General features: G+C 47.5%; 52 non-coding genes across 52 annotated transcripts; all 52 read left to right on the forward strand.

Moving 5' to 3' along the window:
• Nucleotides 1–93: 93 nt before the first annotated feature.
• Nucleotides 94–166, forward strand: TRNAM-CAU (transfer RNA methionine (anticodon CAU)). Its single transcript has one exon. It is a non-coding gene; the product is annotated as a tRNA-Met (tRNA).
• An 874-nt stretch (nucleotides 167–1,040) lies between these two features.
• Nucleotides 1,041–1,113, forward strand: TRNAM-CAU (transfer RNA methionine (anticodon CAU)). Its single transcript has one exon. It is a non-coding gene; the product is annotated as a tRNA-Met (tRNA).
• Nucleotides 1,114–1,277: 164 nt separating this feature from the next.
• TRNAK-CUU (transfer RNA lysine (anticodon CUU)) lies at nucleotides 1,278–1,350 on the forward strand. The gene has a single exon. It is a non-coding gene; the product is annotated as a tRNA-Lys (tRNA).
• Nucleotides 1,351–1,542: 192 nt separating this feature from the next.
• On the forward strand, nucleotides 1,543–1,615 carry TRNAM-CAU (transfer RNA methionine (anticodon CAU)). Its single transcript has one exon. It is a non-coding gene; the product is annotated as a tRNA-Met (tRNA).
• Nucleotides 1,616–1,779: 164 nt separating this feature from the next.
• TRNAM-CAU (transfer RNA methionine (anticodon CAU)) lies at nucleotides 1,780–1,852 on the forward strand. Its single transcript has one exon. It is a non-coding gene; the product is annotated as a tRNA-Met (tRNA).
• Nucleotides 1,853–3,194: 1,342 nt separating this feature from the next.
• Nucleotides 3,195–3,267, forward strand: TRNAM-CAU (transfer RNA methionine (anticodon CAU)). The gene has a single exon. It is a non-coding gene; the product is annotated as a tRNA-Met (tRNA).
• Nucleotides 3,268–3,430: 163 nt separating this feature from the next.
• TRNAM-CAU (transfer RNA methionine (anticodon CAU)) lies at nucleotides 3,431–3,503 on the forward strand. The gene has a single exon. It is a non-coding gene; the product is annotated as a tRNA-Met (tRNA).
• A 164-nt stretch (nucleotides 3,504–3,667) lies between these two features.
• On the forward strand, nucleotides 3,668–3,740 carry TRNAM-CAU (transfer RNA methionine (anticodon CAU)). Its single transcript has one exon. It is a non-coding gene; the product is annotated as a tRNA-Met (tRNA).
• Nucleotides 3,741–4,376: 636 nt separating this feature from the next.
• Nucleotides 4,377–4,449, forward strand: TRNAM-CAU (transfer RNA methionine (anticodon CAU)). Its single transcript has one exon. It is a non-coding gene; the product is annotated as a tRNA-Met (tRNA).
• A 401-nt stretch (nucleotides 4,450–4,850) lies between these two features.
• On the forward strand, nucleotides 4,851–4,923 carry TRNAM-CAU (transfer RNA methionine (anticodon CAU)). Its single transcript has one exon. It is a non-coding gene; the product is annotated as a tRNA-Met (tRNA).
• A 164-nt stretch (nucleotides 4,924–5,087) lies between these two features.
• On the forward strand, nucleotides 5,088–5,160 carry TRNAM-CAU (transfer RNA methionine (anticodon CAU)). Its single transcript has one exon. It is a non-coding gene; the product is annotated as a tRNA-Met (tRNA).
• Nucleotides 5,161–5,561: 401 nt separating this feature from the next.
• On the forward strand, nucleotides 5,562–5,634 carry TRNAM-CAU (transfer RNA methionine (anticodon CAU)). The gene has a single exon. It is a non-coding gene; the product is annotated as a tRNA-Met (tRNA).
• Nucleotides 5,635–5,798: 164 nt separating this feature from the next.
• TRNAM-CAU (transfer RNA methionine (anticodon CAU)) lies at nucleotides 5,799–5,871 on the forward strand. Its single transcript has one exon. It is a non-coding gene; the product is annotated as a tRNA-Met (tRNA).
• A 164-nt stretch (nucleotides 5,872–6,035) lies between these two features.
• TRNAM-CAU (transfer RNA methionine (anticodon CAU)) lies at nucleotides 6,036–6,108 on the forward strand. Its single transcript has one exon. It is a non-coding gene; the product is annotated as a tRNA-Met (tRNA).
• Nucleotides 6,109–6,299: 191 nt separating this feature from the next.
• TRNAM-CAU (transfer RNA methionine (anticodon CAU)) lies at nucleotides 6,300–6,372 on the forward strand. The gene has a single exon. It is a non-coding gene; the product is annotated as a tRNA-Met (tRNA).
• Nucleotides 6,373–6,536: 164 nt separating this feature from the next.
• On the forward strand, nucleotides 6,537–6,609 carry TRNAM-CAU (transfer RNA methionine (anticodon CAU)). The gene has a single exon. It is a non-coding gene; the product is annotated as a tRNA-Met (tRNA).
• Nucleotides 6,610–7,948: 1,339 nt separating this feature from the next.
• TRNAM-CAU (transfer RNA methionine (anticodon CAU)) lies at nucleotides 7,949–8,021 on the forward strand. The gene has a single exon. It is a non-coding gene; the product is annotated as a tRNA-Met (tRNA).
• Nucleotides 8,022–9,365: 1,344 nt separating this feature from the next.
• TRNAM-CAU (transfer RNA methionine (anticodon CAU)) lies at nucleotides 9,366–9,438 on the forward strand. The gene has a single exon. It is a non-coding gene; the product is annotated as a tRNA-Met (tRNA).
• Nucleotides 9,439–9,602: 164 nt separating this feature from the next.
• Nucleotides 9,603–9,675, forward strand: TRNAM-CAU (transfer RNA methionine (anticodon CAU)). Its single transcript has one exon. It is a non-coding gene; the product is annotated as a tRNA-Met (tRNA).
• A 401-nt stretch (nucleotides 9,676–10,076) lies between these two features.
• On the forward strand, nucleotides 10,077–10,149 carry TRNAM-CAU (transfer RNA methionine (anticodon CAU)). The gene has a single exon. It is a non-coding gene; the product is annotated as a tRNA-Met (tRNA).
• Nucleotides 10,150–10,313: 164 nt separating this feature from the next.
• On the forward strand, nucleotides 10,314–10,386 carry TRNAM-CAU (transfer RNA methionine (anticodon CAU)). Its single transcript has one exon. It is a non-coding gene; the product is annotated as a tRNA-Met (tRNA).
• Nucleotides 10,387–10,787: 401 nt separating this feature from the next.
• Nucleotides 10,788–10,860, forward strand: TRNAM-CAU (transfer RNA methionine (anticodon CAU)). Its single transcript has one exon. It is a non-coding gene; the product is annotated as a tRNA-Met (tRNA).
• A 164-nt stretch (nucleotides 10,861–11,024) lies between these two features.
• Nucleotides 11,025–11,097, forward strand: TRNAL-CAA (transfer RNA leucine (anticodon CAA)). Its single transcript has one exon. It is a non-coding gene; the product is annotated as a tRNA-Leu (tRNA).
• Nucleotides 11,098–11,525: 428 nt separating this feature from the next.
• TRNAM-CAU (transfer RNA methionine (anticodon CAU)) lies at nucleotides 11,526–11,598 on the forward strand. The gene has a single exon. It is a non-coding gene; the product is annotated as a tRNA-Met (tRNA).
• A 164-nt stretch (nucleotides 11,599–11,762) lies between these two features.
• TRNAM-CAU (transfer RNA methionine (anticodon CAU)) lies at nucleotides 11,763–11,835 on the forward strand. The gene has a single exon. It is a non-coding gene; the product is annotated as a tRNA-Met (tRNA).
• A 1,812-nt stretch (nucleotides 11,836–13,647) lies between these two features.
• TRNAM-CAU (transfer RNA methionine (anticodon CAU)) lies at nucleotides 13,648–13,720 on the forward strand. The gene has a single exon. It is a non-coding gene; the product is annotated as a tRNA-Met (tRNA).
• A 164-nt stretch (nucleotides 13,721–13,884) lies between these two features.
• On the forward strand, nucleotides 13,885–13,957 carry TRNAM-CAU (transfer RNA methionine (anticodon CAU)). The gene has a single exon. It is a non-coding gene; the product is annotated as a tRNA-Met (tRNA).
• A 401-nt stretch (nucleotides 13,958–14,358) lies between these two features.
• On the forward strand, nucleotides 14,359–14,431 carry TRNAM-CAU (transfer RNA methionine (anticodon CAU)). The gene has a single exon. It is a non-coding gene; the product is annotated as a tRNA-Met (tRNA).
• Nucleotides 14,432–14,595: 164 nt separating this feature from the next.
• On the forward strand, nucleotides 14,596–14,668 carry TRNAM-CAU (transfer RNA methionine (anticodon CAU)). The gene has a single exon. It is a non-coding gene; the product is annotated as a tRNA-Met (tRNA).
• Nucleotides 14,669–14,832: 164 nt separating this feature from the next.
• TRNAM-CAU (transfer RNA methionine (anticodon CAU)) lies at nucleotides 14,833–14,905 on the forward strand. Its single transcript has one exon. It is a non-coding gene; the product is annotated as a tRNA-Met (tRNA).
• A 400-nt stretch (nucleotides 14,906–15,305) lies between these two features.
• On the forward strand, nucleotides 15,306–15,378 carry TRNAM-CAU (transfer RNA methionine (anticodon CAU)). Its single transcript has one exon. It is a non-coding gene; the product is annotated as a tRNA-Met (tRNA).
• Nucleotides 15,379–15,542: 164 nt separating this feature from the next.
• TRNAM-CAU (transfer RNA methionine (anticodon CAU)) lies at nucleotides 15,543–15,615 on the forward strand. The gene has a single exon. It is a non-coding gene; the product is annotated as a tRNA-Met (tRNA).
• A 1,108-nt stretch (nucleotides 15,616–16,723) lies between these two features.
• Nucleotides 16,724–16,796, forward strand: TRNAM-CAU (transfer RNA methionine (anticodon CAU)). The gene has a single exon. It is a non-coding gene; the product is annotated as a tRNA-Met (tRNA).
• Nucleotides 16,797–16,960: 164 nt separating this feature from the next.
• TRNAM-CAU (transfer RNA methionine (anticodon CAU)) lies at nucleotides 16,961–17,033 on the forward strand. Its single transcript has one exon. It is a non-coding gene; the product is annotated as a tRNA-Met (tRNA).
• Nucleotides 17,034–17,433: 400 nt separating this feature from the next.
• On the forward strand, nucleotides 17,434–17,506 carry TRNAM-CAU (transfer RNA methionine (anticodon CAU)). Its single transcript has one exon. It is a non-coding gene; the product is annotated as a tRNA-Met (tRNA).
• A 163-nt stretch (nucleotides 17,507–17,669) lies between these two features.
• TRNAM-CAU (transfer RNA methionine (anticodon CAU)) lies at nucleotides 17,670–17,742 on the forward strand. Its single transcript has one exon. It is a non-coding gene; the product is annotated as a tRNA-Met (tRNA).
• A 164-nt stretch (nucleotides 17,743–17,906) lies between these two features.
• TRNAV-CAC (transfer RNA valine (anticodon CAC)) lies at nucleotides 17,907–17,979 on the forward strand. Its single transcript has one exon. It is a non-coding gene; the product is annotated as a tRNA-Val (tRNA).
• A 1,348-nt stretch (nucleotides 17,980–19,327) lies between these two features.
• TRNAM-CAU (transfer RNA methionine (anticodon CAU)) lies at nucleotides 19,328–19,400 on the forward strand. The gene has a single exon. It is a non-coding gene; the product is annotated as a tRNA-Met (tRNA).
• An 876-nt stretch (nucleotides 19,401–20,276) lies between these two features.
• TRNAM-CAU (transfer RNA methionine (anticodon CAU)) lies at nucleotides 20,277–20,349 on the forward strand. Its single transcript has one exon. It is a non-coding gene; the product is annotated as a tRNA-Met (tRNA).
• A 163-nt stretch (nucleotides 20,350–20,512) lies between these two features.
• Nucleotides 20,513–20,585, forward strand: TRNAM-CAU (transfer RNA methionine (anticodon CAU)). The gene has a single exon. It is a non-coding gene; the product is annotated as a tRNA-Met (tRNA).
• Nucleotides 20,586–20,984: 399 nt separating this feature from the next.
• On the forward strand, nucleotides 20,985–21,057 carry TRNAM-CAU (transfer RNA methionine (anticodon CAU)). Its single transcript has one exon. It is a non-coding gene; the product is annotated as a tRNA-Met (tRNA).
• Nucleotides 21,058–21,221: 164 nt separating this feature from the next.
• On the forward strand, nucleotides 21,222–21,294 carry TRNAM-CAU (transfer RNA methionine (anticodon CAU)). Its single transcript has one exon. It is a non-coding gene; the product is annotated as a tRNA-Met (tRNA).
• A 164-nt stretch (nucleotides 21,295–21,458) lies between these two features.
• TRNAM-CAU (transfer RNA methionine (anticodon CAU)) lies at nucleotides 21,459–21,531 on the forward strand. Its single transcript has one exon. It is a non-coding gene; the product is annotated as a tRNA-Met (tRNA).
• A 636-nt stretch (nucleotides 21,532–22,167) lies between these two features.
• On the forward strand, nucleotides 22,168–22,240 carry TRNAM-CAU (transfer RNA methionine (anticodon CAU)). The gene has a single exon. It is a non-coding gene; the product is annotated as a tRNA-Met (tRNA).
• A 637-nt stretch (nucleotides 22,241–22,877) lies between these two features.
• Nucleotides 22,878–22,950, forward strand: TRNAM-CAU (transfer RNA methionine (anticodon CAU)). The gene has a single exon. It is a non-coding gene; the product is annotated as a tRNA-Met (tRNA).
• Nucleotides 22,951–23,113: 163 nt separating this feature from the next.
• On the forward strand, nucleotides 23,114–23,186 carry TRNAM-CAU (transfer RNA methionine (anticodon CAU)). Its single transcript has one exon. It is a non-coding gene; the product is annotated as a tRNA-Met (tRNA).
• Nucleotides 23,187–23,350: 164 nt separating this feature from the next.
• TRNAV-CAC (transfer RNA valine (anticodon CAC)) lies at nucleotides 23,351–23,423 on the forward strand. The gene has a single exon. It is a non-coding gene; the product is annotated as a tRNA-Val (tRNA).
• Nucleotides 23,424–24,772: 1,349 nt separating this feature from the next.
• TRNAM-CAU (transfer RNA methionine (anticodon CAU)) lies at nucleotides 24,773–24,845 on the forward strand. The gene has a single exon. It is a non-coding gene; the product is annotated as a tRNA-Met (tRNA).
• Nucleotides 24,846–25,721: 876 nt separating this feature from the next.
• Nucleotides 25,722–25,794, forward strand: TRNAM-CAU (transfer RNA methionine (anticodon CAU)). The gene has a single exon. It is a non-coding gene; the product is annotated as a tRNA-Met (tRNA).
• A 163-nt stretch (nucleotides 25,795–25,957) lies between these two features.
• On the forward strand, nucleotides 25,958–26,030 carry TRNAM-CAU (transfer RNA methionine (anticodon CAU)). Its single transcript has one exon. It is a non-coding gene; the product is annotated as a tRNA-Met (tRNA).
• Nucleotides 26,031–26,429: 399 nt separating this feature from the next.
• TRNAM-CAU (transfer RNA methionine (anticodon CAU)) lies at nucleotides 26,430–26,502 on the forward strand. The gene has a single exon. It is a non-coding gene; the product is annotated as a tRNA-Met (tRNA).
• Nucleotides 26,503–26,902: 400 nt separating this feature from the next.
• On the forward strand, nucleotides 26,903–26,975 carry TRNAM-CAU (transfer RNA methionine (anticodon CAU)). The gene has a single exon. It is a non-coding gene; the product is annotated as a tRNA-Met (tRNA).
• Nucleotides 26,976–27,413: the final 438 nt, after the last annotated feature.

Here is a 27,413-nt window from a genome sequence, read left to right on the forward strand (position 1 = left end):
TAATGAATGACTGTTGCTGAGTTTTCTTACTTTTTCGACCTTTAACTTGTGGGAACTATTGATACCTCTTGTGTTTTCCAGTGACCCCAGTCTGCCTCGGTAGCGCAGTAGGCAGCGCGTCAGTCTCATATTCTGAAGGTCGTGAGTTCAATCCTCACCCGGGGCAAAGGCGGCGAAGTATTTTTGTTTGTTTATGAGAGTTTAATTAGGTGTTGAAGGGTGCGCTGTCTGGAGCAGTAATGAATGACTGTTGCCGAGTTTTCTTACTTTTTCGACCTTTAACTTGAGGGAACTATTGATACCTGTTCTGTTTCCCAGTGACACCTGTCCGCCTCGGTAGCGCAGTAGGCAGCGCGTCAGTTTCATAATTTGAAGGTCGTGAGTTCAATTCTCACCCGGGCCAAAGGCGGTGCAGTTTTTTGTTTGCTTATTAGAGTTTAATTAGGTCGTGAGGAGTGCGCTGTCAGGAGCAGTAATGAATGACAGTTGCTCGGTTTTCTTAATTTTTCAATTTTTAACTTGTGGGAACTATTGATACCGGTTGTGTTTCCCAGAGACACCTGTCCGCCTCGGTAGTGCAGTAGGCAGCGCGTCAGTCTCATAATCTGAAGGTCGTGAGTTCAATCCTAAGGCGGGCCAATGTCGATGCAGTTTTTTTGTTTGCTTATGAGAGTTTAATTAGGTCTTGAGGGGTGCGCTGTCTGGAGCAGTAATGAATGACTGTTGCTGAGTTTTCTTACTTTTTCGACCTTTAACTTGAGGGAACTATTGATACCAGTTGTGTTTCCCAGTGACACCTGTCCGCCTCAGTAGCGCAGTAGGCAGCGCGTCAGTCTCATAATCTGAAGGTCGTGAGTTCAATACACACCCAGGGTAAAGGCGGTACACATTTTTTGTTTGCTTATGAGAGTTTAATTAGGTCGTGAGGGGTGCGCTGTCTTGAGCAGTAATAAATGACTGTTGCTCGGTTTTCTTACTGTTTCAATTTTTAACTTGTGGAAACTATTGATACCGGTTGTGTTTCCCAGTGACCCCTGTCCGCCTCGGTAGCGCAGTAGGCAGCGTGTCAGTCTCATAATCTGAAGGTCGTGAGTTCAATCCCCACCCGGGGTAAAGGCGGTGCCGTTTTGTTGTTTGCTTATGAGAGTTTAATTAGGTCGTGATGGGTGCGATGTCTGGAGCAGTGATGATTGACTGTTGCTGAGTTTTCTTACTTTTTCGACCTTTAACTTGTGGGAACTATTGATACCGGTTGTGTTTCCCAGTCACACCTGTCCGCCTCGGTAGTGCAGTAGGCAGCGCGTCAGTCTCTTAATCTGAAGGTCATGAGTTCAATCCTCTCCCGGGGCAAAGGCGGTGAATATGTTTTGTTTGCTTATGAGAGTTTAATTAGGTCGTGAGGGGTGCACTGTCTGGAGAAGTAATGAATGACTGTTGCTCGGTTTTCCTACTTTTTCGACCTTTAATTTGTGGGAACTAATGATACCGGTTGTGTTTCCCAGTGACACCTGTCCGCCTCGGTAGCGCAGTGACCCCCTGTCCGCCTCGGTAGCGCAGTAGGCAGCGCGTCAGTCTCATAAGCTGAAGGTCGTGAGTTCAATACTCACACGGGGCAAACTTGTTGCAGATTTTTTGTTTGCTCATGAGAGTTTAATTAGGTCGTGAGGGGTGCACTGTCTTGAGCAGTAATGAATGACAGTTGTTCGGTTTTCTTATTTTTTCAACCTTTAATTTGTGGGAACTAATGATACCGGTTGCGTTTCCCGGTGACCCCTGTCCGCCTCGGTAGCGCAGTAGGCAGCGCGTCAGTCTCATAATTTGAAGGTCGTGAGTTCCATCCTCACCCGGGGCAAAGGCGGTGTAGTTGGTTTCTTTGCTTATGAGAGTTTAATTAGTTCGTGAAGGGTGCGCTGTCTGGAGCAGTAATGAATGACTGTTGCTGAGTTTTCTTACTTTTTCGACCTTTAACTTGTGGGCACTATTGATACCGGATGTGTTTCCCAGTGACACCAGTCCGCCTCGTTAGCGCAGTAGGCGGTGCGTCAGTCTCATAATCTCAAGGTCGTGAGTTCAATCCACACCCGGGGCAAAGGCGGTGCAGAATTTTTGTTTGCCTATGAGAGTTTAATTAGGTCGTGAGGGGTGCGCTGTTTGGAGCAGTAACGAATGACTGTTGCTGAATTTTCTTACTTTTTCGACCTCTAACGTGTGGGAACTATTGATACCGGTTGTGTTTCCAGTGACACCTGTCCGCCTCAGTAGCGCAGTATGCAGCGCGTCAGTCTAATAATCTGAAGGTCGTCAGTTCAATCCTCACCCGGGGCAAAGGCGGTGGAGTTTTTTGTTTGCTTATGAGCGTTTAATTAGGTCGTGAGGGGTGCGCTGTCTGGAGCAGTAATGAATGACTGTTGGTGAGTTTTCTTATTTTTTAATTTTTAACTTGTGGGAACTATTGATACCGGTTGTGTTTCCCAGTGACACCTGTCCGCCTCGGTAGCGCACTGGCAGCGCGTCAGTCTCATAATCTGAAGGTCGTGAGGTCAAACCTATCCCAGGGCAAAGGCGGTAAAGTTTTTTGTTTGCTTATGAGAGTTTAATTAGGTCATGAGGGGTGCGCTGTCTGGAGCAGTAATGACTGACTGTTGCTCGGTTTTCTTACTTTTTCGACCTTTAATTTGTGGGAACTAATGATACCGGTTGCGTTTCCCAGTGACCCCTGTCCGCCTCGGTAGTGCAAAGGCAGCACGTCTGTCTCATAATGTGAAGGTCGTGAGTTCAATCCCCACCCGGGGTGAAGGCGGTGCCGTTTTGTTGTTTGCTTATGAGAGTTTAATTAGGTCGTGAGGGGTGCGCTGTCTGGAGCAGTAATGATTGACTGTTGCTGAGTTTTCTTATTTTTTCGACCTTTAACTTGTGGGAACTATTGATACCGGTTGTGTTTCCTAGTGACACCTGTCCGCCTCGGTAGCGCAGTATGCAGTGCGTCAGTCTCATAATCTGAAGGTCGTGAGTTCAATCCTCACCCGGGGCAAAGGCGGCGAAGATTTTTGTTTGCTAATGAGAGTTTAATTAGGTCGTGAGGGGTGCGCTGTCTGGAGCAGTAATGAATGACTGTTGGTGAGTTTTCTTACTTTTTCAATTTTTAACTTGTGGGAACGATTGATACCGGTTGTGTTTCCCAGTGACACCTGTCCGCCTCGGTAGCGCAGTAGGTAGCGCGTCAGTCTCATAATCTGAAGATCGTGAGTTCAATCCTCACCCGGGGCAAACGTGGTGCAGTTCTTTGTTTGCTCTTGAGAGTTTAATTAGGTCGTGAGGGGTGCGCTGTCTGAAGCAGTAATGAATGACTGTTGCTGAGTTTTCTTACTTTTTCGACCTTTAACTTGTGGGAACTATTGATACCTGTTGTGTTTTCCAGTGACACCTGTCCGCCTCGGTAGCGCAGTAGGCAGCGCGTCAGTCTCATATTCTGAAGGTCGTGAGTTCAATCCTCACCCGGGGCAAAGGCGGCGAAGTTTTTTTGTTTGTTTATGAGAGTTTAATTAGGTGTTGAAGGGTGCGCTGTCTGGAGCAGTAATGAATGACTGTTGCCGAGTTTTCTTACTTTTTCGACCTTTAACTTGAGGGAACTATTGATACCTGTTGTGTTTCCCAGTGACACCTGTCCGCCTCGGTAGCGCAGTAGGCAGCGCGTCAGTTTCATAATCTGAAGGTCGTGAGTTCAATTCTCACCCGGGCCAAAGGCGGTGCAGTTTTTGTTTGCTTATTAGAGTTTAATTAGGTCGTGAGGAGTGCGCTGTCAGGAGCAGTAATGAATGACAGTTGCTCGGTTTTCTTAATTTTTCAATTTTTAACTTGTGGGAACTATTGATACCGGTTGTGTTTCCCAGAGACACCTGTTCGCCTCGGTAGTGCAGTAGGCAGCGCGTCAGTCTCATAATCTGAAGGTCGTGAGTTCAATCCTAAGGCGGGCCAATGTCGATGCAGTTTTTTTGTTTGCTTATGAGAGTTTAATTAGGTCTTGAGGGGTGCGCTGTCTGGAGCAGTAATGAATGACTGTTGCTGAGTTTTCTTACTTTTTCGACCTTTAACTTGAGGGAACTATTGATACCGGTTGTGTTTCCCAGTGACACCTGTCCGCCTCGGTAGCGCAGTAGGCGGTGCGTCAGTCTCATAATCTGAAGGTCGTGAGTTCAATACACACCCAGGGTAAAGGCGGTACACATTTTTTGTTTGCTTATGAGAGTTTAATTAGGTCGTGAGGGGTGCGCTGTCTTGAGCAGTAATAAATGACTGTTGCTCGGTTTTCTTACTGTTTCAATTTTTAACTTGTGGAAACTATTGATACCGGTTGTGTTTCCCAGTGACCCATGTCCGCCTCGGTAGCGCAGTAGGCAGCGCATCAGTCTCATAATCTGAAGGTCGTGAGTTCAATCCCCACCCGGGGTAAAGGCGGTGCCGTTCTGTTGTTTGCTTATGAGAGTTTAATTAGGTCGTGAGGGGTGCGCTGTCTGGAGCATTAATGATTGACTGTTGCTGAGTTTTCTTACTTTTTCGACCTTTAACTTGTGGGAACTATTGATAGCGGTTGTGTTTCCCAGTCACACCTGTCCGCCTCGGTAGTGCAGTAGGCAGCGCGTCAGTCTCATAATCTGAAGGTCGTGAGTTCAATCCTTTCCCGAGGCAAAGGCGGTGAATATGTTTTGTTTGCTTATGAGAGTTTAATTAGGTCGTGAGGGGTGCACTGTCTGGAGAAGTAATGAATGACTGTTGCTCGGTTTTCCTACTTTTTCGACCTTTAATTTGTGGGAACTAATGATACCGGTTGCGCTTCGCAGTGAGCCCTGTCCGCCTCGGTAGCGCAGTAGGCAGCGCGTCAGTCTCATATGCTGAAGGTCGTGAGTTCAATCCTCACACGGGGCAAATTTGTTGCAGATTTTTTGTTTGCTCATGAGAGTTTAATTAGGTCGTGAGGGGTGCACTGTCTTGAGCAGCAATGAATGACAGTTGTTCGGTTTTCTTATTTTTTCAACCTCTAATTTGTGGGAACTAATGATACCGGTTGCGTTTCCCAGTGACCCATGTCCGCCTCGGTAGCGCAGTAGGCAGCGCGTCAGTCTCATAATTTGAAGGTCGTGAGTTCCATCCTCACCCGGGGCAAAGGCGGTGTAGTTGGTTTTTTTGCTTATGAGAGTTTAATTAGGTCGTGAAGGGTGCGCTGTCTGGAGCAGTAATGAATGACTGTTGCTGAGTTTTCTTACTTTTTCGACCTTTAACTTGTGGGAACTATTGATACCGGATGTGTTTCCCAGTGACACCAGTCCGCCTCGGTAGCGCAGTAGGCGGTGCGTCAGTCTCATAATCTCAAGGTCGTGAGTTCAATCCACACCCGGGGCAAAGGCGGTGCAGAATTTTTGTTTGCCTATGAGAGTTTAATTAGGTCGTGAGGGGTGCGCTGTTTGGAGCAGTAACGAATGACTGTTTCTGAATTTTCTTACTTTTTCGACCTCTAACATGTGGGAACTATTGATACCGGTTGTGTTTCCCAGTGACACCTGTCCGCCTCGGTAGCGCAGTATGCAGCGCGTCAGTCTCATAATCTGAAGATCGTGAGTTCAATCCTCACCCGGGGCAAAGGCGGCGAAGTATTTTTGTTTGTTTATGAGAGTTTAATTAGGTGTTGAAGGGTGCGCTGTCTGGAGCAGTAATGAATGACTGTTGCCGAGTTTTCTTACTTTTTCGACCTTTAACTTGAGGGAACTATTGATACCGGTTGTGTTTCCCAGTGACCCCTGTCCGCCTCGGTAGCGCAGTAGGCAGCGTGTCAGTCTCATAATCTGAAGGTCGTGAGTTCAATCCCCACCCGGGGTAAAGGCGGTGCCGTTTTGTTGTTTGCTTATGAGAGTTTAATTAGGTCGTGATGGGTGCGATGTCTGGAGCAGTGATGATTGACTGTTGCTGAGTTTTCTTACTTTTTCGACCTTTAACTTGTGGGAACTATTGATACCGGTTGTGTTTCCCAGTCACACCTGTCCGCCTCGGTAGTGCAGTAGGCAGCGCGTCAGTCTCATAATCTGAAGGTCGTGAGTTCAATCCTCTCCCGGGGCAAAGGCGGTGAATATGTTTTGTTTGCTTATGAGAGTTTAATTAGGTCGTGAGGGGTGCACTGTCTGGAGAAGTAATGAATGACTGTTGCTCGGTTTTCCTACTTTTTCGACCTTTAATTTGTGGGAACTAATGATACCGGTTGTGTTTCCCAGTGACACCTGTCCGCCTCGGTAGCGCAGTGACCCCTGTCCGCCTCGGTAGCGCAGTAGGCAGCGCGTCAGTCTCATAAGCTGAAGGTCGTGAGTTCAATACTCACACGGGGCAAACTTGTTGCAGATTTTTTGTTTGCTCATGAGAGTTTAATTAGGTCGTGAGGGGTGCACTGTCTTGAGCAGTAATGAATGACAGTTGTTCGGTTTTCTTATTTTTTCAACCTTTAATTTGTGGGAACTAATGATACCGGTTGCGTTTCCCAGTGACCCCTGTCCGCCTCGGTAGCGCAGTAGGCAGCGCGTCAGTCTCATAATTTGAAGGTCGTGAGTTCCATCCTCACCCGGGGCAAAGGCGGTGTAGTTGGTTTCTTTGCTTATGAGAGTTTAATTAGTTCGTGAAGGGTGCGCTGTCTGGAGCAGTAATGAATGACTGTTGCTGAGTTTTCTTACTTTTTCGACCTTTAACTTGTGGGCAATATTGATACCGGATGTGTTTCCCAGTGACACCAGTCCGCCTCGTTAGCGCAGTAGGCGGTGCGTCAGTCTCATAATCTCAAGGTCGTGAGTTCAATCCACACCCGGGGCAAAGGCGGTGCAGAATTTTTGTTTGCCTATGAGAGTTTAATTAGGTCGTGAGGGGTGCGCTGTTTGGAGCAGTAACGAATGACTGTTGCTGAATTTTCTTACTTTTTCGACCTCTAACGTGTGGGAACTATTGATACCGGTTGTGTTTCCAGTGACACCTGTCCGCCTCGGTAGCGCAGTATGCAGCGCGTCAGTCTCATAATCTGAAGGTCGTCAGTTCAATCCTCACCCGGGGCAAAGGCGGTGGAGTTTTTTGTTTGCTTATGAGCGTTTAATTAGGTCGTGAGGGGTGCGCTGTCTGGAGCAGTAATGAATGACTGTTGGTGAGTTTTCTTATTTTTTAATTTTTAACTTGTGGGAACTATTGATACCGGTTGTGTTTCCCAGTGACACCTGTCCGCCTCGGTAGCGCACTGGCAGCGCGTCAGTCTCATAATCTGAAGGTCGTGAGGTCAAACCTATCCCAGGGCAAAGGCGGTGGAGTTTTTTGTTTGCTTATGAGCGTTTAATTAGGTCGTGAGGGGTGCGCTGTCTGGAGCAGTAATGAATGACTGTTGGTGAGTTTTCTTATTTTTTAATTTTTAACTTGTGGGAACTATTGATACCGGTTGTGTTTCCCAGTGACACCTGTCCGCCTCGGTAGCGCACTGGCAGCGCGTCAGTCTCATAATCTGAAGGTCGTGAGGTCAAACCTGACCCAGGGCAAAGGCGGTAAAGTTTTTTGTTTGCTTATGAGAGTTTAATTAGGTCGTGAGGGGTGCGCTGTCTGGAGCAGTAATGACTGACTGTTGCTCGGTTTTCTTACTTTTTCGACCTTTAATTTGTGGGAACTAATGATACCGGTTGCGTTTCCCAGTGACCCCTGTCCGCCTCGGTAGTGCAAAGGCAGCACGTCTGTCTCATAATGTGAAGGTCGTGAGTTCAATCCTCACCCGGGGCAAAGGCGGCGAAGATTTTTGTTTGCTAATGAGAGTTTAATTAGGTCGTGAGGGGTGCGCTGTCTGGAGCAGTAATGAATGACTGTTGGTGAGTTTTCTTACTTTTTCAATTTTTAACTTGAGGGAACTATTGATACCTGTTCTGTTTCCCAGTGACACCTGTCCGCCTCGGTAGCGCAGTAGGCAGCGCGTCAGTTTCATAATCTGAGGGTCGTGAGTTCAATTCTCACCCGGGCCAAAGGCGGTGCAGTTTTTTGTTTGCTTATTAGAGTTTAATTAGGTCGTGAGGAGTGCGCTGTCAGGAGCAGTAATGAATGACAGTTGCTCGGTTTTCTTAATTTTTCAATTTTGAACTTGTGGGAACTATTGATACCGGTTGTGTTTCCCAGAGACACCTGTCCGCCTCGGTAGTGCAGTAGGCAGCGCGTCAGTCTCATAATCTGAAGGTCGTGAGTTCAATCCTAAGGCGGGCCAATGTCGATGCAGTTTTTTTGTTTGCTTATGAGAGTTTAATTAGGTCTTGAGGGGTGCGCTGTCTGGAGCAGTAATGAATGACTGTTGCTGAGTTTTCTTACTTTTTCGACCTTTAACATGTGGGAACTATTGATACCGGTTGTGTTTCCCAGTGACGCCTGTTCGCCTCGGTAGCGCAGTAGGCAGCGCGTCAGTCTCATAATCTGAAGGTCGTGAGGTCAAACCTGACTCAGGGCAAAGGCGGTAAAGTTTTTTGTCTGCTTATGAGAGTTTAATTAGGTCGTGAGGGGTGCGCTGTCTGGAGCAGTAATGACTGACTGTTGCTCGGTTTTCTTACTTTTTCGACCTTTAATTTGTGGGAACTAATGATACCGGTTGCGTTTCCCAGTGACCCCTGTCCGCCTCGGTAGTGCAAAGGCAGCACGTCTGTCTCATAATGTGAAGGTCGTGAGTTCAATCCTCACCCGGGGCAAAGGCGGCGAAGATTTTTGTTTGCTAATGAGAGTTTAATTAGGTCGTGAGGGGTGCGCTGTCTGGAGCAGTAATGAATGACTGTTGGTGAGTTTTCTTACTTTTTCAATTTTTAACTTGAGGGAACTATTGATACCTGTTCTGTTTCCCAGTGACACCTGTCCGCCTCGGTACCGCAGTAGGCAGCGCGTCAGTTTCATAATCTGAGGGTCGTGAGTTCAATTCTCACCCGGGCCAAAGGCGGTGCAGTTTTTTGTTTGCTTATTAGAGTTTAATTAGGTCGTGAGGAGTGCGCTGTCAGGAGCAGTAATGAATGACAGTTGCTCGGTTTTCTTAATTTTTCAATTTTGAACTTGTGGGAACTATTGATACCGGTTGTGTTTCCCAGAGACACCTGTCCGCCTCGGTAGTGCAGTAGGCAGCGCGTCAGTCTCATAATCTGAAGGTCGTGAGTTCAATCCTAAGGCGGGCCAATGTCGATGCAGTTTTTTTGTTTGCTTATGAGAGTTTAATTAGGTCTTGAGGGGTGCGCTGTCTGGAGCAGTAATGAATGACTGTTGCTGAGTTTTCTTACTTTTTCGACCTTTAACATGTGGGAACTATTGATACCGGTTGTGTTTCCCAGTGACGCCTGTTCGCCTCGGTAGCGCAGTAGGCAGCGCGTCAGTCTCATAATCTGAAGGTCGTGAGTTCAACACTCACCCGGGGCAAATTTGTTGCACATTTTTTGTTTGCTCATGAAAGTTTAATTAGGTCGTGAGGGGTGCACTGTCTGGAGCAGTAATAAATGACTGTTGCTCAGTTTTCTTACTTTTTCCACCTTTAATTTGTGGGAACTAATGATACCGGTTGCGTTTCGCAGTGACCCCTGTCCGCCTCGGTAGCGCAGTAGGCAGCGCGTCAGTCTCATAATCTGAAGGTCGTGAGTTCCATCCTCACCCGGGGCAAAGGCGGTGTAGTTGTTTTGTTTGCTTATGAGAGTTTAATTAGGTCGTGAAGGGTGCGCTGTCTGGTGTAGTAATGAATGACTGTTGCTGAGTTTTCTTACTTTTTCGACCTTTAACTTGTGGGAACTATTGATACCGGTTGTGTTTCCCAGTGACACCAGTCCGCCTCGGTAGCGCAGTAGGCGGCGCTTCAGTCTCATAATCTGAAGGTCGTGAGTTCAATTCACACCCGGGGCAAAGGCGGTGCAGATTTTTTGTTTGCCTATAAGAGTTTAATTAGGTCGTGAGGGGTGCGCTGTCCTGAGCAGTAATAAATGACTGTTGCTGAGTTTTCTTACTTTTTCGACCTTTAACATGTGGGAACTATTGATACCGGTTGTGTTTCCCAGTGACGCCTGTTCGCCTCGGTAGCGCAGTAGGCAGCGCGTCAGTCTCATAATCTGAAGGTCGTGAGTTCAACACTCACCCGGGGCAAATTTGTTGCACATTTTTTGTTTGCTCATGAAAGTTTAATTAGGTCGTGAGGGGTGCACTGTCTGGAGCAGTAATAAATGACTGTTGCTCAGTTTTCTTACTTTTTCCACCTTTAATTTGTGGGAACTAATGATACCTGTTGCGTTTCGCAGTGACCCCTGTCCGCCTCGGTAGCGCAGTAGGCAGCGCGTCAGTCTCATAATCTGAAGGTCGTGAGTTCCATCCTCACCCGGGGCAAAGGCGGTGTAGTTGTTTTGTTTGCTTATGAGAGTTTAATTAGGTCGTGAAGGGTGCGCTGTCTGGTGTAGTAATGAATGACTGTTGCTGAGTTTTCTTACTTTTTCGACCTTTAACTTGTGGGAACTATTGATACCGGTTGTGTTTCCCAGTGACACCAGTCCGCCTCAGTAGCGCAGTAGGCGGCGCGTCAGTCTCATAATCTCAAGGTCGTGAGTTCAATCCACATCCGGGGCAAAGGCGGTGCAGAATTTTTGTTTGCCTATGAAAGTTTAATTAGTTCGTGAGGGGTGCGCTGTTTGGAGCAGTAACGAATGACTGTTGCTGAATTTTCTTACTTTTTCGACCTTTAACGTGTGGGAACTATTGATACTGGTTGTGTTTCCCAGTGACACCTGTCCGCCTCGGTAGCGCAGTAGGCAGCGCGTCAGTCTCATAATCTGAAGATCGTGAGTTCAATCCTCACCCGGGGCAAAGGCGGCGAAGTATTTTTGTTTGTTTATGAGAGTTTAATTAGGTGTTGAAGGGTGCGCTGTCTGGAGCAGTAATGAATGACTGTTGCCGAGTTTTCTTACTTTTTCGACCTTTAACTTGAGGGAACTATTGATACCGGTTGTGTTTCCCAGTGACCCCTGTCCGCCTCGGTAGCGCAGTAGGCAGCGTGTCAGTCTCAAAATCTGAAGGTCGTGTGTTCAATCCCCACCCGGGGTAAAGGCGGTGCCGTTTTGTTGTTTGCTTATGAGAGTTTAATTAGGTCGTGATGGGTGCGATGTCTGGAGCAGTGATGATTGACTGTTGCTGAGTTTTCTTACTTTTTCGACCTTTAACTTGTGGGAACTATTGATACCGGTTGTGTTTCCCAGTCACACCTGTCCGCCTCGGTAGTGCAGTAGGCAGCGCGTCAGTCTCATAATCTGAAGGTCGTGAGTTCAATCCTTTCCCGGGGCAAAGGCGGTGAATATGTTTTGTTTGCTTATGAGAGTTTAATTAGGTCGTGAGGGGTGCACTCTCTGGAGAAGTAATGAATGACTGTTGCTCGGTTTTCCTACTTTTTCGACCTTTAATTTGTGGGAACTAATGATACCGGTTGTGTTTCCCAGTGACACCTGTCCGCCTCGGTAGCGCAGTGACCCCTGTCCGCCTCGGTAGCGCAGTAGGCAGCGCGTCAGTCTCATAAGCTGAAGGTCGTGAGTTCAATACTCACACGGGGCAAACTTGTTGCAGATTTTTTGTTTGCTCATGAGAGTTTAATTAGGTCGTGAGGGGTGCACTGTCTTGAGCAGTAATGAATGACAGTTGTTCGGTTTTCTTATTTTTTCAACCTTTAATTTGTGGGAACTAATGATACCGGTTGCGTTTCCCAGTGACCCCTGTCCGCCTCGGTAGCGCAGTAGGCAGCGCGTCAGTCTCATAATTTGAAGGTCGTGAGTTCCATCCTCACCCGGGGCAAAGGCGGTGTAGTTGGTTTCTTTGCTTATGAGAGTTTAATTAGTTCGTGGAGGGTGCGCTGTCTGGAGCAGTAATGAATGACTGTTGCTGAGTTTTCTTACTTTTTCGACCTTTAACTTGTGGGCACTATTGATACCGGATGTGTTTCCCAGTGACACCAGTCCGCCTCGTTAGCGCAGTAGGCGGTGCGTCAGTCTCATAATCTCAAGGTCGTGAGTTCAATCCACACCCGGGGCAAAGGCGGTGCAGAATTTTTGTTTGCCTATGAGAGTTTAATTAGGTCGTGAGGGGTGCGCTGTTTGGAGCAGTAACGAATGACTGTTGCTGAATTTTCTTACTTTTTCGACCTCTAACGTGTGGGAACTATTGATACCGGTTGTGTTTCCAGTGACACCTGTCCGCCTCGGTAGCGCAGTATGCAGCGCGTCAGTCTCATAATCTGAAGGTCGTCAGTTCAATCCTCACCCGGGGCAAAGGCGGTGGAGTTTTTTGTTTGCTTATGAGCGTTTAATTAGGTCGTGAGGGGTGCGCTGTCTGGAGCAGTAATGAATGACTGTTGGTGAGTTTTCTTATTTTTTAATTTTTAACTTGTGGGAACTATTGATACCGGTTGTGTTTCCCAGTGACACCTGTCCGCCTCGGTAGCGCACTGGCAGCGCGTCAGTCTCATAATCTGAAGGTCGTGAGGTCAAACCTATCCCAGGGCAAAGGCGGTGGAGTTTTTTGTTTGCTTATGAGCGTTTAATTAGGTCGTGAGGGGTGCGCTGTCTGGAGCAGTAATGAATGACTGTTGGTGAGTTTTCTTATTTTTTAATTTTTAACTTGTGGGAACTATTGATACCGGTTGTGTTTCCCAGTGACACCTGTCCGCCTCGGTAGCGCACTGGCAGCGCGTCAGTCTCATAATCTGAAGGTCGTGAGGTCAAACCTGACCCAGGGCAAAGGCGGTAAAGTTTTTTGTTTGCTTATGAGAGTTTAATTAGGTCGTGAGGGGTGCGCTGTCTGGAGCAGTAATGACTGACTGTTGCTCGGTTTTCTTACTTTTTCGACCTTTAATTTGTGGGAACTAATGATACCGGTTGCGTTTCCCAGTGACCCCTGTCCGCCTCGGCAGTGCAAAGGCAGCACGTCTGTCTCATAATGTGAAGGTCGTGAGTTCAATCCTCACCCGGGGCAAAGGCGGCGAAGATTTTTGTTTGCTAATGAGAGTTTAATTAGGTCGTGAGGGGTGCGCTGTCTGGAGCAGTAATGAATGACTGTTGGTGAGTTTTCTTACTTTTTCAATTTTTAACTTGAGGGAACTATTGATACCTGTTCTGTTTCCCAGTGACACCTGTCCGCCTCGGTAGCGCAGTAGGCAGCACGTCAGTTTCATAATCTGAGGGTCGTGAGTTCAATTCTCACCCGGGCCAAAGGCGGTGCAGTTTTTTGTTTGCTTATTAGAGTTTAATTAGGTCGTGAGGAGTGCGCTGTCAGGAGCAGTAATGAATGACAGTTGCTCGGTTTTCTTAATTTTTCAATTTTGAACTTGTGGGAACTATTGATACCGGTTGTGTTTCCCAGAGACACCTGTCCGCCTCGGTAGTGCAGTAGGCAGCGCGTCAGTCTCATAATCTGAAGGTCGTGAGTTCAATCCTAAGGCGGGCCAATGTCGATGCAGTTTTTTTGTTTGCTTATGAGAGTTTAATTAGGTCTTGAGGGGTGCGCTGTCTGGAGCAGTAATGAATGACTGTTGCTGAGTTTTCTTACTTTTTCGACCTTTAACATGTGGGAACTATTGATACCGGTTGTGTTTCCCAGTGACGCCTGTTCGCCTCGGTAGCGCAGTAGGCAGCGCGTCAGTCTCATAATCTGAAGGTCGTGAGTTCAACACTCACCCGGGGCAAATTTGTTGCACATTTTTTGTTTGCTCATGAAAGTTTAATTAGGTCGTGAGGGGTGCACTGTCTGGAGCAGTAATAAATGACTGTTGCTCAGTTTTCTTACTTTTTCCACCTTTAATTTGTGGGAACTAATGATACCGGTTGCGTTTCGCAGTGACCCCTGTCCGCCTCGGTAGCGCAGTAGGCAGCGCGTCAGTCTCATAATCTGAAGGTCGTGAGTTCCATCCTCACCCGGGGCAAAGGCGGTGTAGTTGTTTTGTTTGCTTATGAGAGTTTAATTAGGTCGTGAAGGGTGCGCTGTCTGGTGTAGTAATGAATGACTGTTGCTGAGTTTTCTTACTTTTTCGACCTTTAACTTGTGGGAACTATTGATACCGGTTGTGTTTCCCAGTGACACCAGTCCGCCTCGGTAGCGCAGTAGGCGGCGCTTCAGTCTCATAATCTGAAGGTCGTGAGTTCAATTCACACCCGGGGCAAAGGCGGTGCAGATTTTTTGTTTGCCTATAAGAGTTTAATTAGGTCGTGAGGGGTGCGCTGTCCTGAGCAGTAATAAATGACTGTTGCTGAGTTTTCTTACTTTTTCGACCTTTAACATGTGGGAACTATTGATACCGGTTGTGTTTCCCAGTGACGCCTGTTCGCCTCGGTAGCGCAGTAGGCAGCGCGTCAGTCTCATAATCTGAAGGTCGTGAGTTCAACACTCACCCGGGGCAAATTTGTTGCACATTTTTTGTTTGCTCATGAAAGTTTAATTAGGTCGTGAGGGGTGCACTGTCTGGAGCAGTAATAAATGACTGTTGCTCAGTTTTCTTACTTTTTCCACCTTTAATTTGTGGGAACTAATGATACCTGTTGCGCTTCGCAGTGACCCCTGTCCGCCTCGGTAGCGCAGTAGGCAGCGCGTCAGTCTCATAATCTGAAGGTCGTGAGTTCCATCCTCACCCGGGGCAAAGGCGGTGTAGTTGTTTTGTTTGCTTATGAGAGTTTAATTAGGTCGTGAAGTGTGCGCTGTCTGGTGTAGTAATGAATGACTGTTGCTGAGTTTTCTTACTTTTTCGACCTTTAACGTGTGGGAACTATTGATACTGGTTGGGTTTCCCAGTGACACCTGTCCGCCTCGGTAGCGCAGTAGGCAGCGCGTCAGTCTCATAATCTGAAGATCGTGAGTTCAATCCTCACCCGGGGCAAAGGTGGTGCAGTTCTTTGTTTGCTTATGGGAGTTTAATTAGGTCGTGAGGGGTGCGCTGTCTGAAGCAGTAATGAATGTCTGTTGCTGAGTTTTCTTACTTTTTCGACCTTTAACTTGTGGGAACTATTGATACCTGTTGTGTTTTCCAGTGACACCTGTCCGCCTCGGTAGCGCAGTAGGCAGCGCGTCAGGCTCATAATGTGAAGGTCGTGAGTTCAATCCTCTCCCGGGCCAAAGGCGGTGCAGTTTTTTTGTTTGCTTAAGAGAGTTTAATTAGGTCTTGAGGGGTGCGCTGTCTGGAGCAGTAATGAATGACTGTTACTGAGTTTTCTTACTTTTTCGACCTTTAACTTTAGGGAACTATTGATACCGGTTGCGTTTCCCAGTGACCCCAGTCTGCCTCGGTAGCGCAGTAGGCAGCGCGTCAGTCTCATATTCTGAAGGTCGTGAGTTCAATCCTCACCCGGGGCAAAGGCGGCGAAGTTTTTTTGTTTGTTTATGAGAGTTTAATTAGGTGTTGAAGGGTGCGCTGTCTGGAGCAGTAATGAATGACTGTTGCCGAGTTTTCTTACTTTTTCGACCTTTAACTAGAGGGAACTATTGATACCTGTTGTGTCTCCCAGTGACGCCTGTCCGCCTCGGTAGCGCAGTAGGCAGCGCGTCAGTTTCATAATCTGAAGGTCGTGAGTTCAATTCTCACCCGGGCCAAAGGCGGTGCAGTTTTTTGTTTGCTTATTAGAGTTTAATTAGGTCGTGAGGAGTGCGCTGTCAGGAGCAGTAATGAATGACAGTTGCTCGGTTTTCTTAATTTTTCAATTTTTAACTTGTGGAAACTATTGATACCGGTTGTGTTTCCCAGAGACACCTGTCCGCCTTGGTAGTGCAGTAGGCAGCGCGTCAGTCTCATAATCTGAAGGTCGTGAGTTCAATCCTAAGGCGGGCCAATGTCGATGCAGTTTTTTTTTGCTTACGAGAGTTTAATTAGGTCTTGAGGGGTGCGCTGTCTGGAGCAGTAATGAATGACTGTTGCTGAGTTTTCTTACTTTTTCGACCTTTAACTTGAGGGAACTATTGATGCCGGTTGTGTTTCCCAGTGACACCTGTCCGCCTCGGTAGCGCAATAGGCAGCGCGTCAGTCTCATAATCTGAAGGTCGTGAGTTCAATACACACCCAGGGTAAAGGCGGTACACATTTTTTGTTTGCTTATGAGAGTTTAATTAGGTCGTGAGGGGTGCGCTGTCTTGAGCAGTAATAAATGACTGTTGCTCGGTTTTCTTACTGTTTCAATTTTTAACTTGTGGAAACTATTGATACCGGTTGTGTTTCCCAGTGACCCCTGTCCGCCTCGGTAGCGCAGTAGGCAGCGCGTCGGTCTCATAATCTGAAGGTCGTGAGTTCAATCCCCACCCGGGGTAAAGGCGGTGCCGTGTTGTTGTTTGCTTATGAGAGTTTAATTAGGTCGTGAGGGGTGCGTTGTCTGGAGCAGTAATGATTGACTGTTGCTGAGTTTTCTTACTTTTTCGAACTTTAACTTGTGGGAACTATTGATGCCAGTTGTGTTTCCCAGTGACACCTGTCCGCCTCGGTAGCGCAGTATGCAGTGCGTCAGTCTCATAATCTGAAGGTCGTGAGTTCAATCCTCACCCGGGGCAAAGGCGGTGCAGTTCTTTGTTTGCTTATGAGAGTTTAATTAGGTCGTGAGGGGTGCGCTGTCTGAAGCAGTAATGAATGACTGTTGCTGAGTTTTCTTACTTTTTCGACCTTTAACTTGTGGGAACTATTGATACTTGTTGTGTTTTCCAGTGACCCCAGTCTGCCTCGGTAGCGCAGTAGGCAGCGCGTCAGTCTCATATTCTGAAGGTCGTGAGTTCAATCCTCACCCGGGGCAAAGGCGGCGAAGTATTTTTGTTTGTTTATGAGAGTTTAATTAGGTGTTGAAGGGTGCGCTGTCTGGAGCAGTAATGAATGACTGTTGCCGAGTTTTCTTACTTTTTCGACCTTTAACTTGAGGGAACTATTGATACCTGTTCTGTTTCCCAGTGACACCTGTCCGCCTCGGTAGCGCAGTAGGCAGCGCGTCAGTTTCATAATCTGAAGGTCGTGAGTTCAATTCTCACCCGGGCCAAAGGCGGTGCAGTTTTTTGTTTGCTTATTAGAGTTTAATTAGGTCGTGAGGAGTGCGCTGTCAGGAGCAGTAATGAATGACAGTTGCTCGGTTTTCTTAATTTTTCAATTTTTAACTTGTGGGAACTATTGATACCGGTTGTGTTTCCCAGAGACACCTGTCCGCCTCGGTAGTGCAGTAGGCAGCGCGTCAGTCTCATAATCTGAAGGTCGTGAGTTCAATCCACACCCGGGGCAAAGGTGGTGCAATTTCTTTGTTTGCTTATGAGAGTTTAATTAGGTCGTGAGGGGTGCGATGTCTGGAGCAGTAATGAATGACTGTTGCTGAGTTTTCTTACTTTTTTGACCTTTAACGTGTGGAAACTATTGATAACGGTTGTGTTTCCCAGTGACACCTGTCCGCCTTGGTAGCACAGTAGGCAGCGCGTCAGTCTCATAATCTGAAGGTCGTGAGTTCAATCCTCACCCGGGGCAAACTTGGTGCAGATTTTTTTTTGCTCACGAGAGTTTAATTAGGTCGTGAGGGGTGCACTGTCTGGAGCTGTAATGAATGACAGTTGTTCGGTTTTCTTATTTTTTCAACCTTTAATTTGTGGGAACTAATGATACCGGTTGCGTTTCCCAGTCACACCTGTCCGCCTCGGTAGCGCAGTAGGCAGCGCGTCAGTCTCATAATCTGAAGGTCGTGAGTTCCATCCTCACTCGGGGCAAAGGCGGTGTAGTTGTTTTGTTTGCTTATGAGAGTTTAATTAGGTCATGAAGGGTGCGCTGTCTGGAGCAGTAATGAATGACTGTAGCGCAGTTTTCTTACTTTTTCGACCTTTAGCGTGTGGGAACTATTGATACCGGTTGCGTTTCCCAGTGACCCCTGTCCGCCTCGGTAGTGCAGTAGGCAGCGCATCAGTCTCACAATCTGAAGGTCGTGAGTTCAATCCTCACCCGGGGCAAATGTGGTGCAGGTTTTTTGTTTGCTTGTGAGAGTTTAATTGGGTCGTGAAGGTTGCGCTGTCTGGAGCAGTAATGAATGACTGTTGCTCGGTTTTTTTACATTTTCGACCTTTAATTTGTGGGAACTAATGATCCCGGTTGCGTTCCCCAGTGACACCTGTCCGCTTTGATAGCGCAGTAGGCAGAGCATCAGTCTCATAATCTGAAGGTCGTGAGTTCAATCCTCACCAGGGGCAAAGGCGGCGCAGATGTTTTGTTTGCTTATGAGAGTTTAATTGGGTCGTGAGGGGTGCGCTGTCTGGAGCAGTCATGAATGACTGTTGCTCGGTTTTCTTACTTTTTCGACCTTTAATTGGTGGGAACTAATGGTACCGGTTGCGTTTCCCAGTGACCCCTGTCCGCCTCGGTAGTGCAGTAGGCAGCACGTCAGTCTCATAATCTGAAGGTCGTGAGTTCAATCCTCACCCAAGCAAAGGTGTTGCAGATTTTTTGTTTGCTTATGAGAGATTTAGTGGGTCGTGAGGGGTGCACTGTCTGGAGCAGTAATGAATGACTGTTGCTCGGTTTTCTTACTTTTTCCACCTTTAATTTGTGGGAACTAATGATACCGGTTGCGTTTCCCAGTGACACCTGTCCGCCTCGGTAGCGCAGTAGGCAGCGCGTCAGTCTCATAATCGGAATGTCGTGAGTGCGATCCTCACCCGGGGCAAAGGCGGTGCAGATGTTTCGTTTGCTTATGAGAGTTTCATTAGGTCGTGAGGGGTGCACTGTCTGGAGCAGTAATGAATGACTGCTGTTCGGTTTTTCTATTTTTTCGACCTTTAATTTATGGGAACTATTGATACCGGTTGTGTTTTCCAGCGACACCTGTCCGCCTCGGTAGCGCAGTAGGCAGCTCGTCAGTCTCATAATCTGAAGGTCGTGAGTTCAATTCTCTCCCGGGGCAAAGGCGGAGCAGATGTTTTGTTTGCTTATGAGAGTTTATTTAGGTCGTGAGGGGCGCACTGTCTTGAGCAGTAATGAATGACTGTTGCTCGGTTTTCTGACTTTTTCGACCTTTAACTTGTGGGAACTATTGATACCGGTTGTGTTTTCCAGCGACACCTGTCCGCCTCGGTAGCGCAGTAGGCAGCGCATCAGTCTCATAATCTGAATGTCGTGAGTGCAATCCTCACCCGGGGCAAAAGCGGTGCAGATGTTTCGTTTGCTTATGAGAGTTTCATTAGGTCATGAGAGGTGCACTGTCTGGAGCAGTAATAAATGACTGTTGGTCGGTTTTTTTACTTTTTCGACCTTTAGTTTGTGGGAACTAATAATACCGGTTGCGTTTCGCCGTGACCCCTGTCCGCCTCGGTAGCGTAGTAGGCAGCGCGTCAGTCTCATAATCTGAAGGTCGTGAGTTCAATCCTCACCCGGGGCAAAGGCGGTGCAGATTTTTTGTTTGCTTATGAGAGTTTAATTAGGTCGTGAGGGGTGCGCTGTCTGGAGCACTGTTGAATGACTGTTGCTGAGTTTTCTTACTTTTTTGACCTTTAACGTGTGGGAACTATTGATAACGGTTGTGTTTCCCAGTGACACCTGTCCGCCTCGGTAGCGCAGTAGGCGGCGCGTCAGTCTCATAATCTGAAGGTCGTGAGTTCAATCCGCACCCGGGGCAAAGCCGGTGCAGTTGTTTTGTTTGCTTATGAGAGTTTAATTAGGTCGTGAAGGGTGCGCTGCCTGGAGCAGTATTGAATGACTGTTGCTGAGTTTTCTTACTTTTTCGACCTTTAACTTGTGGGAACTATTGATACCGGTTGTGTTTCCCAGTGACACCTGTCCGCCTCGGTAGCGCAGTAGGCGGCGCGTCAGTCTCATAATCTGAAGGCCGTGAGTTCAATCCGCACCCGGGGCAAAGGCGGTGCAGATTTTTTGTTTGCTTATGAGAGTTTAATTAGGTCATGAGGGGTGCGCTGTCTGGAGCACTATTGAATGACTCTTGCTCGGTTTTCTTACTTTTTCCACCTTTAATTTGTGGGAACTAATTATACCGGTTGCGTTTCCCAGTAACCCCTGTCCGCCTCGGTAGTGCAGTAGGCAGCGCGTCAGTCTCATAATCTGAAGGTCGTGAGTTCAATCCACACCCGGGGCAAAGGTGGTGCAATTTCTTTGTTTGCTTATGAGAGTTTAATTAGGTCGTGAGGGGTGCGATGTCTGGAGCAGTAATGAATGACTGTTGCTGAGTTTTCTTATTTTTTTTTACCTTTAACATGTGGGAACTATTGATAACGGTTGTGTTTCCCAGTGACACCTGTCCGCCTCGGTAGCGCAGTAGGCAGCGCGTCAGTCTCATAATCTGAAGGTCGTGAGTTCAATCCTCACCCGGGGCAAATTTGGTGCAGATTTTTTGTTTGCTCACGAGAGTTTAATTAGGTCGTGAGGGGTGCACTGTCTGGACCAGTAATGAATGACTGTTGTTTGGTTTTCTTATTTTTCAACCTTTTTTTTATGGGAACTAATGATACCGGTTGCGCTTCCCAGTGACACCTGTCCACCTCGGTAGCGCAGTAGGCAGCGCGTCAGTCTCATAATCTGGATGTCGTGAGTTCAATCCTCACCTGGGGCAAAGGCGGTGCAGTTTTTTTGTTTGCTTATGAGAGTTTAATTAGGTCGTGATGGGTGCACGTTCTGGAGCAGTAATGAATGACTCTTGCTCGGTTTTCTTTCTTTTTGGACCTTATTTTGTGGAACAAATGATACCGGTTGTGTTTCCCAGTGACACCTGTCCGCCTCGGTAGCGCAGTAGGCGGCGCGTCAGTCTCATAATCTGAAGGTCGTGAGTTCAATTCACACCCGAGGCAAAGGTGGTGCAATTTCTTTGTTTGCTTATGAGAGTTTAATTAGGTCGTGAGGGGTGCGCTGTCTGGAGCAGTAACGAATGAATGTTGCTTGGTTTTCTTACTTTTTCGACCTTTAATTTGTGGGAACTAATGATACCGCTTGTGTTTCGCAGTGACCCATGTCCGCCTCGGTAGCGCAGTAGGCGGCGCGTTAGTCTCATAAGCTGAAGGTCGTGAGTTCAATCCTCACCCGGGGCAAAGGCGGTGTAGTTGTTTTGTTTGCTTATAAGAGTTTAATTAGGTCGTGAAGGGTGCGCGGTCTGAAGCAATAATGACTGACTGTTGCTGAGTTGTCTTACTTTTTCGAACTTTATCTTGTGGGAACTATTGATACCGGTTGTTTTTCCCAGTGACAACAGTCTGCCTCGGTAGCGCAGTAGGCAGCGCGTCAGTCTCATATTCTGAAGGTCGTGAGTTCAATCCTCACCCGGGGCAAAGGCGGCGAAGTATTTTTGTTTGTTTATGAGAGTTTAATTAGGTGTTGAAGGGTGCGCTGTCTGGAGCAGTAATGAATGACTGTTGCCGAGTTTTCTTACTTTTTCGACCTTTAACTTGAGGGAACTATTGATACCTGTTCTGTTTCCCAGTGACACCTGTCCGCCTCGGTAGCGCAGTAGGCAGCGCGTCAGTTTCATAATCTGAAGGTCGTGAGTTCAATTCTCACCCGGGCCAAAGGCGGTGCAGTTTTTTGTTTGCTTATGAGAGTTTAATTAGGTCGTGAGGGGTGCGCTGTCTTGAGCAGTAATAAATGACTGTTGCTCGGTTTTCTTACTGTTTCAATTTTTAACTTGTGGAAACTATTGATACCGGTTGTGTTTCCCAGTGACCCCTGTCCGCCTCGGTAGCGCAGTAGGCAGCGCGTCGGTCTCATAATCTGAAGGTCGTGAGTTCAATCCCCACCCGGGGTAAAGGCGGTGCCGTGTTGTTGTTTGCTTATGAGAGTTTAATTAGGTCGTGAGGGGTGCGTTGTCTGGAGCAGTAATGATTGACTGTTGCTGAGTTTTCTTACTTTTTCGAACTTTAACTTGTGGGAACTATTGATGCCAGTTGTGTTTCCCAGTGACACCTGTGCGCCTCGGTAGCGCAGTATGCAGTGCGTCAGTCTCATAATCTGAAGGTCGTGAGTTCAATCCTCACCCGGGGCAAAGGCGGTGCAGTTCTTTGTTTGCTTATGAGAGTTTAATTAGGTCGTGAGGGGTGCGCTGTCTGAAGCAGTAATGAATGACTGTTGCTGAGTTTTCTTACTTTTTCGACCTTTAACTTGTGGGAACTATTGATACCTGTTGTGTTTTCCAGTGACCCCAGTCTGCCTCGGTAGCGCAGTAGGCAGCGCGTCAGTCTCATATTCTGAAGGTCGTGAGTTCAATCCTCACCCGGGGCAAAGGCGGCGAAGTATTTTTGTTTGTTTATGAGAGTTTAATTAGGTGTTGAAGGGTGCGCTGTCTGGAGCAGTAATGAATGACTGTTGCCGAGTTTTCTTACTTTTTCGACCTTTAACTTGAGGGAACTATTGATACCTGTTCTGTTTCCCAGTGACACCTGTCCGCCTCGGTAGCTCAGTAGGCAGCGCGTCAGTTTCATAATCTGAAGGTCGTGAGTTCAATTCTCACCCGGGCCAAAGGCGGTGCAGTTTTTTGTTTGCTTATTAGAGTTTAATTAGGTCGTGAGGAGTGCGCTGTCAGGAGCAGTAATGAATGACAGTTGCTCGGTTTTCTTAATTTTTCAATTTTTAACTTGTGGGAACTATTGATACCGGTTGTGTTTCCCAGAGACACCTGTCCGCCTCGGTAGTGCAGTAGGCAGCGCGTCAGTCTCATAATCTGAAGGTCGTGAGTTCAATCCACACCCGGGGCAAAGGTGGTGCAATTTCTTTGTTTGCTTATGAGAGTTTAATTAGGTCGTGAGGGGTGCGATGTCTGGAGCAGTAATGAATGACTGTTGCTGAGTTTTCTTACTTTTTTGACCTTTAACGTGTGGAAACTATTGATAACGGTTGTGTTTCCCAGTGACACCTGTCCGCCTTGGTAGCACAGTAGGCAGCGCGTCAGTCTCATAATCTGAAGGTCGTGAGTTCAATCCTCACCCGGGGCAAACTTGGTGCAGATTTTTTTTTGCTCACGAGAGTTTAATTAGGTCGTGAGGGGTGCACTGTCTGGAGCTGTAATGAATGACAGTTGTTCGGTTTTCTTATTTTTTCAACCTTTAATTTGTGGGAACTAATGATACCGGTTGCGTTTCCCAGTCACACCTGTCCGCCTCGGTAGCGCAGTAGGCAGCGCGTCAGTCTCATAATCTGAAGGTCGTGAGTTCCATCCTCACTCGGGGCAAAGGCGGTGTAGTTGTTTTGTTTGCTTATGAGAGTTTAATTAGGTCATGAAGGGTGCGCTGTCTGGAGCAGTAATGAATGACTGTAGCGCAGTTTTCTTACTTTTTCGACCTTTAGCGTGTGGGAACTATTGATACCGGTTGCGTTTCCCAGTGACCCCTGTCCGCCTCGGTAGTGCAGTAGGCAGCGCATCAGTCTCACAATCTGAAGGTCGTGAGTTCAATCCTCACCCGGGGCAAATGTGGTGCAGGTTTTTTGTTTGCTTGTGAGAGTTTAATTGGGTCGTGAGGGGCGCACTGTCTTGAGCAGTAATGAATGACTGTTGCTCGGTTTTCTGACTTTTTCGACCTTTAACTTGTGGGAACTATTGATACCGGTTGTGTTTTCCAGCGACACCTGTCCGCCTCGGTAGCGCAGTAGGCAGCGCATCAGTCTCATAATCTGAATGTCGTGAGTGCAATCCTCACCCGGGGCAAAAGCGGTGCAGATGTTTCGTTTGCTTATGAGAGTTTCATTAGGTCATGAGAGGTGCACTGTCTGGAGCAGTAATGAATGACTGTTGCTCGGTTTTTTTACATTTTCGACCTTTAATTTGTGGGAACTAATGATCCCGGTTGCGTTCCCCAGTGACACCTGTCCGCTTTGATAGCGCAGTAGGCAGAGCATCAGTCTCATAATCTGAAGGTCGTGAGTTCAATCCTCACCAGGGGCAAAGGCGGCGCAGATGTTTTGTTTGCTTATGAGAGTTTAATTGGGTCGTGAGGGGTGCGCTGTCTGGAGCAGTAATGAATGACTGTTGCTCGGTTTTCTTACTTTTTCCACCTTTAATTTGTGGGAACTAATGATACCGGTTGCGTTTCCCAGTGACACCTGTCCGCCTCGGTAGCGCAGTAGGCAGCGCGTGAGTCTCATAATCGGAATGTCGTGAGTGCGATCCTCACCCGGGGCAAAGGCGGTGCAGATGTTTCGTTTGCTTATGAGAGTTTCATTAGGTCGTGAGGGGTGCACTGTCTGGAGCAGTAATGAATGACTGCTGTTCGGTTTTTCTATTTTTTCGACCTTTAATTTATGGGAACTATTGATACCGGTTGTGTTTTCCAGCGACACCTGTCCGCCTCGGTAGCGCAGTAGGCAGCTCGTCAGTCTCATAATCTGAAGGTCGTGAGTTCAATTCTCTCCCGGGGCAAAGGCGGAGCAGATGTTTTGTTTGCTTATGAGAGTTTATTTAGGTCGTGAGGGGCGCACTGTCTTGAGCAGTAATGAATGACTGTTGCTCGGTTTTCTGACTTTTTCGACCTTTAACTTGTGGGAACTATTGATACCGGTTGTGTTTTCCAGCGACACCTGTCCGCCTCGGTAGCGCAGTAGGCAGCGCATCAGTCTCATAATCTGAATGTCGTGAGTGCAATCCTCACCCGGGGCAAAAGCGGTGCAGATGTTTCGTTTGCTTATGAGAGTTTCATTAGGTCATGAGAGGTGCACTGTCTGGAGCAGTAATAAATGACTGTTGGTCGGTTTTTTTACTTTTTCGACCTTTAGTTTGTGGGAACTAATAATACCGGTTGCGTTTCGCCGTGACCCCTGTCCGCCTCGGTAGCGTAGTAGGCAGCGCGTCAGTCTCATAATCTGAAGGTCGTGAGTTCAATCCTCACCCGGGGCAAAGGCGGTGCAGATTTTTTGTTTGCTTATGAGAGTTTAATTAGGTCGTGAGGGGTGCGCTGTCTGGAGCACTGTTGAATGACTGTTGCTGAGTTTTCTTACTTTTTTGACCTTTAACGTGTGGGAACTATTGATAACGGTTGTGTTTCCCAGTGACACCTGTCCGCCTCGGTAGCGCAGTAGGCGGCGCGTCAGTCTCATAATCTGAAGGTCGTGAGTTCAATCCGCACCCGGGGCAAAGCCGGTGCAGTTGTTTTGTTTGCTTATGAGAGTTTAATTAGGTCGTGAAGGGTGCGCTGCCTGGAGCAGTATTGAATGACTGTTGCTGAGTTTTCTTACTTTTTCGACCTTTAACTTGTGGGAACTATTGATACCGGTTGTGTTTCCCAGTGACACCTGTCCGCCTCGGTAGCGCAGTAGGCGGCGCGTCAGTCTCATAATCTGAAGGCTGTGAGTTCAATCCGCACCCGGGGCAAAGGCGGTGCAGATTTTTTGTTTGCTTATGAGAGTTTAATTAGGTCATGAGGGGTGCGCTGTCTGGAGCACTATTGAATGACTCTTGCTCGGTTTTCTTACTTTTTCCACCTTTAATTTGTGGGAACTAATTATACCGGTTGCGTTTCCCAGTAACCCCTGTCCGCCTCGGTAGTGCAGTAGGCAGCGCGTCAGTCTCATAATCTGAAGGTCGTGAGTTCAATCCACACCCGGGGCAAAGGTGGTGCAATTTCTTTGTTTGCTTATGAGAGTTTAATTAGGTCGTGAGGGGTGCGATGTCTGGAGCAGTAATGAATGACTGTTGCTGAGTTTTCTTATTTTTTTTTACCTTTAACGTGTGGGAACTATTGATAACGGTTGTGTTTCCCAGTGACACCTGTCCGCCTCGGTAGCGCAGTAGGCAGCGCGTCAGTCTCATAATCTGAAGGTCGTGAGTTCAATCCTCACCCGGGGCAAATTTGGTGCAGATTTTTTGTTTGCTCACGAGAGTTTAATTAGGTCGTGAGGGGTGCACTGTCTGGACCAGTAATGAATGACTGTTGTTTGGTTTTCTTATTTTTCAACCTTTTTTTTATGGGAACTAATGATACCGGTTGCGCTTCCCAGTGACACCTGTCCACCTCGGTAGCGCAGTAGGCAGCGCGTCAGTCTCATAATCTGGATGTCGTGAGTTCAATCCTCACCTGGGGCAAAGGCGGTGCAGTTTTTTTGTTTGCTTATGAGAGTTTAATTAGGTCGTGATGGGTGCACGTTCTGGAGCAGTAATGAATGACTCTTGCTCGGTTTTCTTTCTTTTTGGACCTTATTTTGTGGAACAAATGATACCGGTTGTGTTTCCCAGTGACACCTGTCCGCCTCGGTAGCGCAGTAGGCGGCGCGTCAGTCTCATAATCTGAAGGTCGTGAGTTCAATTCACACCCGAGGCAAAGGTGGTGCAATTTCTTTGTTTGCTTATGAGAGTTTAATTAGGTCGTGAGGGGTGCGCTGTCTGGAGCAGTAACGAATGAATGTTGCTTGGTTTTCTTACTTTTTCGACCTTTAATTTGTGGGAACTAATGATACCGCTTGTGTTTCGCAGTGACCCCTGTCCGCCTCGGTAGCGCAGTAGGCGGCGCGTTAGTCTCATAAGCTGAAGGTCGTGAGTTCAATCCTCACCCGGGGCAAAGGCGGTGTAGTTGTTTTGTTTGCTTATAAGAGTTTAATTAGGTCGTGAAGGGTGCGCGGTCTGAAGCAATAATGACTGACTGTTGCTGAGTTGTCTTACTTTTTCGAACTTTATCTTGTGGGAACTATTGATACCGGTTGTTTTTCCCAGTGACAACAGTCCACCTCGGTAGCGCAGTAGGTGGCGCTTCAGTCTCATAATCTGAAGGTTGTGAGTTCAATCCACACCCGGGTAAAGGCGGTGCAGATTTTTTGTTTGCCTATGAGAGATTTAGTGGGTCGTGAGGGGTGCACTGTCTGGAGCAGTAATGAATGACTGTTGCTCGGTTTTCTTACTTTTTCCACCTTTAATTTGTGGGAACTAATGATACCGGTTGCGTTTCCCAGTGACACCTGTCCGCCTCGGTAGCGCAGTAGGCAGCGCGTCAGTCTCATAATCTGAATGTCGTGAGTGCGATCCTCACCCGGGGCAAAGGCGGTGCAGATGTTTCGTTTGCTTATGAGAGTTTCATTAGGTCGTGAGGGGTGCACTGTCTGGAGCAGTAATGAATGACTGCTGTTCGGTTTTTCTATTTTTTCGACCTTTAATTTATGGGAACTAGTGATACCGGTTCTGTTTCCCAGTGAGCCCTGTCCGCCTCGGTAGCGCATTACGCAGCGCGTAAGTCTCATAATCTGAAGGTCGTGAGTTCAATCCTCTCCCGGGGCAAAGGCGGAGCAGATGTTTTGTTTGCTTATGAGAGTTTATTTAGGTCGTGAGGGGCGCACTGTCTTGAGCAGTAATGAATGACTGTTGCTCGGTTTTCTGACTTTTTCGACCTTTAACTTGTGGGAACTATTGATACCGGTTGTGTTTTCCAGCGACACCTGTCCGCCTCGGTAGCGCAGTAGGCAGCGCATCAGTCTCATA

Source organism: Rhipicephalus microplus, chromosome 3, assembly GCF_043290135.1.
Source record: "Rhipicephalus microplus isolate Deutch F79 chromosome 3, USDA_Rmic, whole genome shotgun sequence".
Classification (NCBI taxonomy): domain Eukaryota; kingdom Metazoa; phylum Arthropoda; class Arachnida; order Ixodida; family Ixodidae; genus Rhipicephalus; species Rhipicephalus microplus.